The sequence below is a fragment of the Zosterops lateralis genome (assembly GCF_965231275.1).
Source record: "Zosterops lateralis genome assembly, chromosome: 24".
NCBI classification, from domain to species: Eukaryota; Metazoa; Chordata; class Aves; order Passeriformes; family Zosteropidae; genus Zosterops; species Zosterops lateralis.
The window spans coordinates 2,658,547-2,668,275 of NC_139784.1; the positions used below are offsets into that span (position 1 = coordinate 2,658,547).

General features: G+C 46.1%; 1 long non-coding RNA gene across 2 annotated transcripts; it reads left to right on the forward strand.

Moving 5' to 3' along the window:
• Positions 1-157: 157 nt before the first annotated feature.
• On the forward strand, positions 158-9,082 carry LOC310918623. 2 transcript variants are annotated; one of them, XR_014591695.1, is made up of 4 exons: positions 158-306; positions 5,493-5,581; positions 8,117-8,392; positions 9,027-9,082. It is a non-coding gene; the product is annotated as an uncharacterized lncRNA (long non-coding RNA). The 2 variants fall into 2 exon arrangements; XR_014591696.1 differs by lacking the exon at positions 158-306 and having other exon boundaries at positions 5,209-5,581.
• Positions 9,083-9,729: the final 647 nt, after the last annotated feature.

A 9,729-nucleotide genomic window follows, 5' to 3' on the forward strand; every position in this document is an offset into this window, starting at 1 on the left:
TGGTCCCAGAAAATTTGAATATGGAGAAGGCTTAAAAGAAAGATGGGAACCACACAGGGTGAGAGACAGCCAGGAGAACATTGAGAGCTTCAAGTTGTGCTCCTCCTGCCCCACCTCTCCCCCTCAGTGCTGTCACAGACAGAGGGAGGGACCAGGAGGGACTGGGCCTGAGTGCAGTGCCAGAGGCACAGGCAGGGCAGGTGTGGGCAGAGCTGTTGTGCAGGCAGAGAGAAGGTGGAGAGAGGCCAGAGAGAGCGGGCCTGGCCATGTGGAGTGCCCTGTGCGTGGGCTTCTTGCCCATTGTAGGTAAGTGAAGGCAAGGGCTGCTGGCCCCAGGAGCTGAGCGTGGCCCTGTGCTCTGCAGGGCTCTGGGCAGCTGTGCTGAGCGCTTGCAGCCGCTCCTGTTCCCTGCCTCCAGCTGCCCAGCCATGCCTGCGGAGCACGGGGAGAGCAGCCCTGCTCCTCTCCTGCCTCTGAGTTTGGCACCTCCATCCAAGCTGCCTCCTCTGCAGCCTGGGCACACGCAGCCCACCTCCCTGCTGCATTCCCATCTTGGGGCCCAGCACTTTGCCCTGCCACTGGACACTGCTCCTGGGCCACTGCGGCCCCTGTGGCACACACCAGCTGGAGGATGGCAGCACAGGGACCAAGCCCCATTGCCCGCGACAGCCTTTGTCTTTGCTGGCCTCATCGAGAGCAGTTTCAGTGACAGGAGAGTGGCTTCCTCACCATCCTGTCTTGGCAAGGACAAAGGGATTTGTCCCCCCATTGTGCCAATCCTTCCTGCTTCTTTGGGTAAAATCAGGTAAAGCTTCCTGTCTGGCAGGGAAAAGGAGGGTGGGAATTGTGGAGTCTCCTTCCTTATGAGCCTTGATAGCTGCTACCAGCTGTGACCATCTGTGTCAGCTGGCTTCAAAGAGAAGGATTTTGTCCTCCCACTGGTCCAGTGCCATTCCAAAGCCCCACCAGCATTGCTATGACCTTTGGTGAATCTTGGAGTGATCATGGCTTGTTCTTGGTCTCTGCAGCAGTCACTGGGCAGGTGACCTTGGAGCAGCACCCCAGGGAAGTGACTGTGCGAGATGGAAATGAAATCACCTTTGAGCGCACCATGAGGGGAGATGATATGAGAAAGTACTTCATGTACTGGTACTGTCAGGGCCCACAGGGTGCTCTGGAATGGATTTACCATGAGGGTGGTGAATATGAAGAAGGTCTCCAAGATCGCTTTGTGGGATCAGTGGGGCACTCCAGGACCACACTGCAGATCCTGGCAGCAAAGCAAGGAGATGCAGCAAACTTATTACTGTGGAGCAAGAATCACCCAGGAGCAGCTCTGCAGCTCAGTGGAACAAAAACCAACAGATGGGAAGACAGATCTCTCAGCATTTCTTTCTATCAGCTGCTCCCAGGGCCTCTTGTCAGGCAGTGGCAGGTGCAGGAAACATCCCTCTGGCTTGGTGACACTAAAAGGCAGTGGAGGGAGGGATGGTAAAAAGGGCTGGTCTCATTTATGGTGCAGGAGGATCTCTCTGGGAACTGCAGAGGCTGTCTGGGGAAGTGCAGGTTTAGTGCACATGTCCTGGGCTCCTGACCAGCACAGCTTCATTTCTCCTCTCTGTCTTGGCTGCAGAGCCATGGGATGATGGAGATGTGTTGCTGTAGCTTCCAGAGTGCTGTGGTGGACGGAGCCACACAGGCTGTTTAGGAAGGCCAGATCAGCAGAGATGACAGCACTGGGTGGCTGCTACAGAGCACTTAATCAGTTGGAAGGAGTTGAGAAGGTGTGGTGTGTTGACATTGGTTGTTATTCAGGTGCTCAGCAAGTTGCTGTTTAAGTGCCCCTACTCCTTAATTGGACAGGGGGAAATTGATGAAATTGAAGCTTGTGGGTTGAGATAAGGACAGGGATTTGTTGCAGGAGTGCCAACATGCATACATGGAGTTGGAGAAACTAATTTCATTTTATGCGGAAGAAATCAGAATAAGACAATGAGACAAAAAGTACACATAAGAAAACCTCTAATCTACCCAATGATTGCAAAGGCATGGGGAAGGCTACTATTAGTTAATAACACATTTCCTCTGCCACTTCTTCCTTCTCCTGCCCTTCTTCTCTCCAGTGTTGAGTCCACCCCAGAGGAGACATTTCTCCAGGATTTTTTCAACTTAGGTTCTTTGCATTGACTGCAGTTCTTCACAAACTCTTGCAGTGTGGATCTGTAGTTCACAGTGCAGTCCTTCAGGAACAGACTGCTTCAGTGTGGGTACCTGCAGGTTGTCACAGAAAAACGTTGATGTTGTGTACTCTTCATTTAGTTGTGCTCTCTGCAGTGACTTCCCTGTGAACATTCTTGAAAAGCCCTTTGTTATGGACTAGAAAAAGCTCAATTCCGTGTTTTTTTCAGGAGCAAATATTGTTTGCTCCATTCTCTTCCCTTGGTCTCTGGGAAATGGAATTCCTGAAGGCTGGTCTGGCTGCTGAAGCCTGAGGTGAATAAAGCATTCAGGACCTCAACCTTGTCCCATGTCTTGTGTCACCTGCTCCCCATCCCATTCAGCAGTGGGACCACCTTTCCCCAGCCTCGTTTGTCCATGCAGCCTCCTGGCATGTGGACCTGACTCCTTGCTCACCGGGGAGGAATCCTCTTCAGCTCAGCACTGCTGACACTGGGGACTGCTGTGTCCCCTGCTGGGCTCCCAGGCCTGGGAAGGACCTGGACAGAGGGGAAACAAATGCAGTGAAGGGCCATGAAGAGAAGGAAGGGAACAGCTGACATATAAGGAGGGCCTGGGAGATCTGGGTTCATTTAGTACAGACAAGAAATTGCTGGCAGGGAAATTTGTCACACAAATCCCTTGCAGTCCTCCAGTGCTGGCCTTTGGTTTCTGCAAGGGAGAAAGAAAGAAAGAGCTTCTAGTCATCATTTCTCAATTGAATTTCCTCCCATCAGCTCTGCCCAGAATTGCAGCCTACATTAACAAGCTGTGGCCAGGAATAGACTTGTCAAGCTGCAGGAAGTAACCACTAGACTTGTCAAATGAGAATGCTTGTTCTTTCCAAGTGCATGTGTTTAGCTAAATTATAAAAATGGAACTTCTCTTGGTAATTCTGGTCTAAGTGTCCTCCCATGGGAAAGAAGTTACCATTAGCCATTGCAAAGGAAGCTTTCATCTCTGCCTGAGGTAAATGACTCCTGCAGGGATGTGAATGAACTTGTGAATGAGTCTCTCACAGGACCACAGAAAGAGTGAAATTGAAAAAAAAAATTAACAAAAAATGCATTAAAAATGATGGGGAAAGACTTTTTAATACGGGCTGTTCTGATGGGATGAGTGGATGCAGTTTTACACAAAAATGACTGATTCAGAAAATATAGATAGAATTTTTTTTTTTTTTAATTGTGGTTATTAAATAGACTTCCCCAAGAATCTGCATCTCCTCCAAATCTGAAAGCATTTAAGATCAGATGCAGTGTGGTTTGAGCAGGCTATTTATCTTGGTTTGAAGGACAGGCGCTTTCCAAGGAAAGTGGGAACTTCCCTTGGAATGGAGGATATGACCCCCCTCCCTCGAAATCATTTTAACTTTGATATTTTATGGGTTTCTGGCAATCATATGGGAAAAGGAATAACCGTTCTTTACTAGTATATATAACAAGGCCATCAAACAGCAACAACACAGGAAGGAACAACAAACAGCCCCAGACCCGCAGTCACAGCCTTCTCCCGGCCGCGGGCACTTTCTCCTTTGGTGCAGTTCCGGTCACAGCCAGCAGGGGCGCTGGTGGCTCCCGGCCAGGCAGGGCAGGTGTGCTGATTCCCCCGAGCCTGCAGGGGGCGCTGTGGGGCGAGAGCTCAGCGCCCATGCAGTAATGGCGGCTCTGGCAGCGGAAGAGAGAGACAAGGGGCTTCCTTTACAAACATTCTGAAATAGCCATTCCCACTGCCCCAGGGATAGCAAAAGGAGCTGTGCAGGAGCCTTGGAAAAGCAGGCTGGAATGGCAGAGGTGAGCATACCTGGGATGGTAAACAAAGTGCAGCAGAAACTCCAAAGCTGAGGCAGAAGGCAGGAAGGTCTGAGTAAACACAGGGTGTTGAGTTAAATTATTGCAATAATCCCTGAACCAGTGACAAACAAAAGTGGGACTGGGCAGGGAATTGCTCCACTAGCGCCCCTTCTGGCTGTGACCGGAACTGCACCAAAGGGGAAAGTGCCCAGGGCCGGGAGAAGGCTGTGACTGCAGGTCTGGGGCTGTTTGTTGTTCCTGCTGGTGTTGTTTGTTTGTTTACCTTGTTATACACACACATACTAGTAAAGGACTGTTATTCCTTTTCCATATCTTTGTCAGAAAGCCCCATAATTTCGAAGTTATAATAATTTGGAGCAAAGGGAGTCATATTCTCCATTCCAAGGGAGGTTCCTGCCTTCCTTGGCAGACATCCATCTTTCACACAAGGACAGGCACCACCACCTGTGTGAAGCAGCACAGGCAGCAGATGGAGCAGCCACAAACTCACAAAGAATACATTTATTTCCCTGGCCTTGCTAACCTGGGGCAATCCCTGAGGAAAAGCCAGGCAGAGGCAAAGAGAGACACTAACATCTAAACTGGGTCCATGCTAGAGGATCCCTGGATGCACCCTGGGCTATCATCGGTAATTCCTAGCCGGAATGCCACTTAAAAAATATGATCCTCCTGAGTCTTCTACTTTTAATCCATTATGCCAAACACTTCCATAGCCGTCCAATTATGTCCTAAGACTGCCGTCATACTACCATGAGTAGCCACAAGAAGAGAAGTCAGGGAAATAAAATGCATAATAGGAAATTCTTTGAAATAACACAAGAAGTAGTGATTATTTTCCTGATTTCAATCCAGCTTAGCTCCACATTTCAGAGGTGTCAAGTTCTCATTTACAACTCAACCTTTCTGATATTATTTTAGATCCTTCCTTGAAAGCCATAGGGTGTTTATTAATGTGGTACGTTGGGTCTTAAACCACTTAGGAAATCATGTGACTGCCTGTATAATCCAAAATTCTGTGTAGTGGAACAGATGCAGTTTTTGCTATGAAATATATCACAGTGTATTGGGCAGGGGTACCACAATGATATAAAGAGCATAGGGACCTTTACAAAAACAAAAAGAAGGAAAAAAGATGAGATAGATGAGATATTTTGGGAAAGAAAGGAGAGGGGTGACTGTAATGATTAAAGAAACAGATAGAACATTCTTTCTATATTGCCTTTTACCCTGGAAAGATAAAAGAGCTCATGGGGGTTCTAAAAGATGGGAGAAAGGGAGAAGATGAAAATTCTATACTCCATCAAGCTATGTGAAATCATTACACTACTCAATTAACTTTTTTCCCTTTCAAGTTTTGGAAGTAAATTTACTCTGGATTCTGTCATGGACTTGCACTCATGGATTTATTAGAACTAATGGCTTTTCATCTCCTGTTTTTACAACACATTTGAACACCAACAGGAAGGAGTGAGTTATTGTAATAAGTCTCAGCAGTGTGAGGACAGATAAGCTTACATTTGGACCAGGGACAACTCTCACAGTTATACCAAGTAAGTGACATTTCTTTCTTTCTAAAACTTGCTTTAAAATTGTGGTGGGGGCAAAAGAAGTTGTTTCATGGTTTGGCTTCACTGAAAGACTTTTCAGCTGCAATTATCCCTTGAGTGCACTCGCTGTCCAGCCAGGCTTTCAAGCCAAATCCTCAGCTTGGATCTGCTCAGCAAGGTTTCCCAGGAACAACTGGGCTGACTCTGCAGAGCACCATTATTCCATGATCCCCAAACACCAGCAGGGCACTACTTAGCATGTGATAACTGATTCCCACTTTGGGCAGCACTCTGGCTCCAATTTCCTGTCCAGTGTCCAATTCTCCAGTGGATTTCCACTGCCTGACTTGGGGCAGGAATGCAGAGCTCAGTGAAGAGCTCACAGGGGTGAGGAGTTTGGAGACAGATCTGGAACTGCCTGGTTTCAGGAGTTCTGGTTTGACACTGGCACCACACTGACAGTGTCCCCAGGGAAGTAATTGCACTGCCCTGGGGACAGAGGAGGAAGGAGGTTAAATAGTCTTGGGCTTAAATTCTCACAAGAGCCTCATATCCAAGAGCTCCTGGAATGAAAGACAATTGTCTCCCAGGTTGAGTGAGTTCTGCAAAGGCCACTGTGGCGATTAGAGATTATAAGAAGCTATAATAATTTCTATCTTTTTTTGGAATTCCATGATGTATGATAAAGATGCATGTCACCCCAATGTTTTCTCAGAGAAATGTGAATGTTGGGTCGACAAAGGGGTTTATGATGTTGATTTGTGGTATTCTAAAGATTCAAGTGCATCCCTCTGGAATTGCTGCTGGTCTATCAGAAGTGTGCATGTCTTTAAAGTACTGCAAGAATGTCCCATGTTATTTTACATAGCTAAAACCTCCATACTCTTCCATGATTTTCTTTTTCTAAAGACAGGATATATTCAGAGCTGCACAGAGACTCTTGAATTCCATTTGACAGGAAAATATGTTAATTATCAAAGACCCTTTTGATTCTGCTGAAATACTTAGTAAGTTGAAGCCAAAATTTCCAGGATGTCAGCAACTTCCCCCTTTTGATTTTGAATTCCCTGGGAGCTACTGATATGCTTTAACTGATATACTGATATGTTTTAATGTGTTTAGAGCACAAATACTTCATTATCAAATCTTTTGCAAATTCCCCCAAAACAAAATGACATAAAATAACAAATACTAGTGTCACTGTGAGATACTACAGGCATAGTCTGTTGAGGGCTCAGTGAAGGGCAGAGAAGGTTTTCCTTTTGGTTCTGGTTGGATTATTCCAGATTATACATTCATTGAGAATGCTATGGCGCAGGACTTTTTAGAATATACAGATCCTCCCGTAACTACATTAGAGTAAAGGGAAGTAGAACTTTCTTTCCAAATTAATTGTCAAAACATAAAACCCAAATCCCTTCCAGAAGCAAGCAGTGGTAGGAATTCATGGCTGTATGGTCAGGTCATGCAAACTAGTGGGACTTGGGGGAGGCTTCTGGGGTCAGAAAAAACAAATCCTCTGCTCTCTGAACTACAAGTGCACTGGGTACATTATTTCTTGCTGATGATCTTGCCCAGGCAGTTATTGCAGAGAAGCAGCTCCTTTGTTTTCTGGCTGTTAGGAAAGCCTGGCAAGGAGACCACATGAAAAGCCTTTCAAGGTCTTCTCAGAGAACACAGAATGCACAGGACTGACAGGCTCTGGCCAACCATGCTACAACACGTGGGAAGGCAATGTTGGATTTCTCTTGGCTCTCTGGTTGCTGTGGGTGTGGACAAGTGTGTGGTTCTGCCTGTTGCATCAGGAGAGCCCAGCCATGGAGTTCTGGCAGAGCACCATGTGGCTTTCACCTCAGTTCCTCAGCAGTGGCATAGGGCTGATGGGGAAAGGCTGTAAAATCAGAGCCCCTTGATCAAACTTCCAGCAGTGCCCTGGGATGGACAAAATGTTAGACTTGAGGGATTTCTTGAGCTGACTGCAAGGCAGAAACGATGCCAAATGAAAAGCCTAATGGACCTCTCTTTACCCAAGAGACCCCTCAGGATGCTCCTGCCAAAGCAGACACATAAATCTTTGTGGAAGTCTCTGACAACTTTTCATAACCTAAGCCCTTCCTGGCAAGGAAGGCTGCTGGAGGACTCCAGTGAGTTCCATGTTTTTACTCGAAATCAAATTGCTCACCTAAGTTAAGTCCTGACATTGGTTTTGGAGATCACCCTTGTTTTTCCACATATGATTTGGGCTAGAGGCAAACAAATTTCCATTAAAAAAAAAAAAAATCATGGCCCCACAATGATTTGTTGGCTACCAAATTCTTTTGACATCAACAGTTTTCGTGTAAGACAGCTGCGTGTGAGTTTAAGCATTCTTCTTTCCTTACTTGGACCTCTATTGGCAAAGAATAACTACATAAAAGACAGTAAATGTCAATGTTACAAATTAGTCACAGCTGGAGTATATGTGAATTTTTGGTCACTCACCACATGGGCAAGCCTGCAGTAAAATCAGTCCTGTCCAAACCATGCTTTTCTCTACAGACATTCCAAAAACTTCTGTGCTTCAAGTCATTGTGATGAAATCAGAGAAATTGGAAGAAGGTGGCAGCTCTGGGAAAGCAGCTTGTTTGGCAAGGAACTTCCTGACAAAGAACATCAGCTTGGAGATGCCCTCTGAGGAGGTTGTATATAAACAGAGCACATCCATTCTGACATCAGAGGGGTTGTACAATGCAATCAAAGTGGTCAAGGTGACAAAAGGCACAGAGGTGACCTGCACGGCCAAATTCGACAACAGCACGATAACAACAGAGCCAGGTACAGTTTGGTGGCACAGCTGTCACTTCTTTCTGGAGACAGTGGCCTGTGGGGCTTTGTGTTCTCCTTCTGGACACCACTGCCCTGGGCAGCCAGCAGAAATGACAAAGACATTTGGTATTTCAGCAGGGAGAGCTGAAAGATGTTTCAAATTATCTGAAAGAAATGTGTTCAACTATTTAATTACTTGGAGAGACCTTATTTTGCAAAGAAGAGGGAAGACACAATCTATTTGTTCCTAATGTGAATTTCCTTATGACTAAATATCTTACCCTGTAGCAGCAAAGCTGCTGCAGCACAACCTTGAACAGCCTTTGTAAAACCTAAAAAAAGTTAAAGATTGGGTGCGTTATGAGGGGTTTTTAACTAAAAAAATTTTTATATGTTGTGGGGGAAATTTTTGGTAGTCCTGATGGTCATTCAAATGGTAAAACCAAACCAATGCAGGAATGCTTCTGTTTCCTGCAACAACATGGAGAAATTCTCTCCTTAAATTAATGTTGGAATTATTGACTGGTATCACCTGAGCCCTAACTTTCCCCGAGCTGCTGAAGGAAATTTCACATGAACATTTCTTTAATCTCGCATAAAACATAGATATAGTTTAAAATGGCTTTTCTTTATCATGCTACAGAAAAGGTGGCTGAAGAACCAGTAACAGGGGCCACTGCCAGGGTTGTCAACAGCACAGATTGCTCAGCACAAGGTGAGCTACCCAAACAAGTTTTGGAGTTACATTGCAATTTGGGGGATAAAGACATGGAAATGTATTTTCTCCAGGGAAGAGGAATGAGAACACAACACATTCAGCAGACACAAGCTGCTGTTCCAAGGCACCTCCTGCAGTTACACACAAGCCCCAGGAAGCAAAAAGCAATGCAGACAGACCCTGGGCTCCCCTGTTGTTGCCATGTTCTCTATCGTCTGTTCCTTTGCTGCTCTTCCTTTCCCTTCAACTGTCACCTGTGGATTTTCCCACTTTCTGCCAAGATCACAACATCAAAACCTAGACCATGATCTGTCCCCTCTTTTCTGGTCACTGAGCAGATGCTGAAGGGCAGAGAGTGAACATGCTGTCCATGGCTGTGTTGGGTTTGAGAGTCCTGCTGGCAAAGAGCATTGCCCTCAATACCCTCATGAGTATCAAGTTGTTTCTTTTCTGAGGTAAGGGAGCACACAGCTATCAAACAGTGGTTCCTAGGCCCAAAGTCATTAAATGTACTTTAATCCTCTCTTTGCTCTTCCAGAAATGGGGAATGAAGCCAAGAGGAAACCGAAGAAAGGCATGAAAGAAGGTGAACCAGCAGCACAAGGGCCTTGAACAAGCAGGGCCAGAG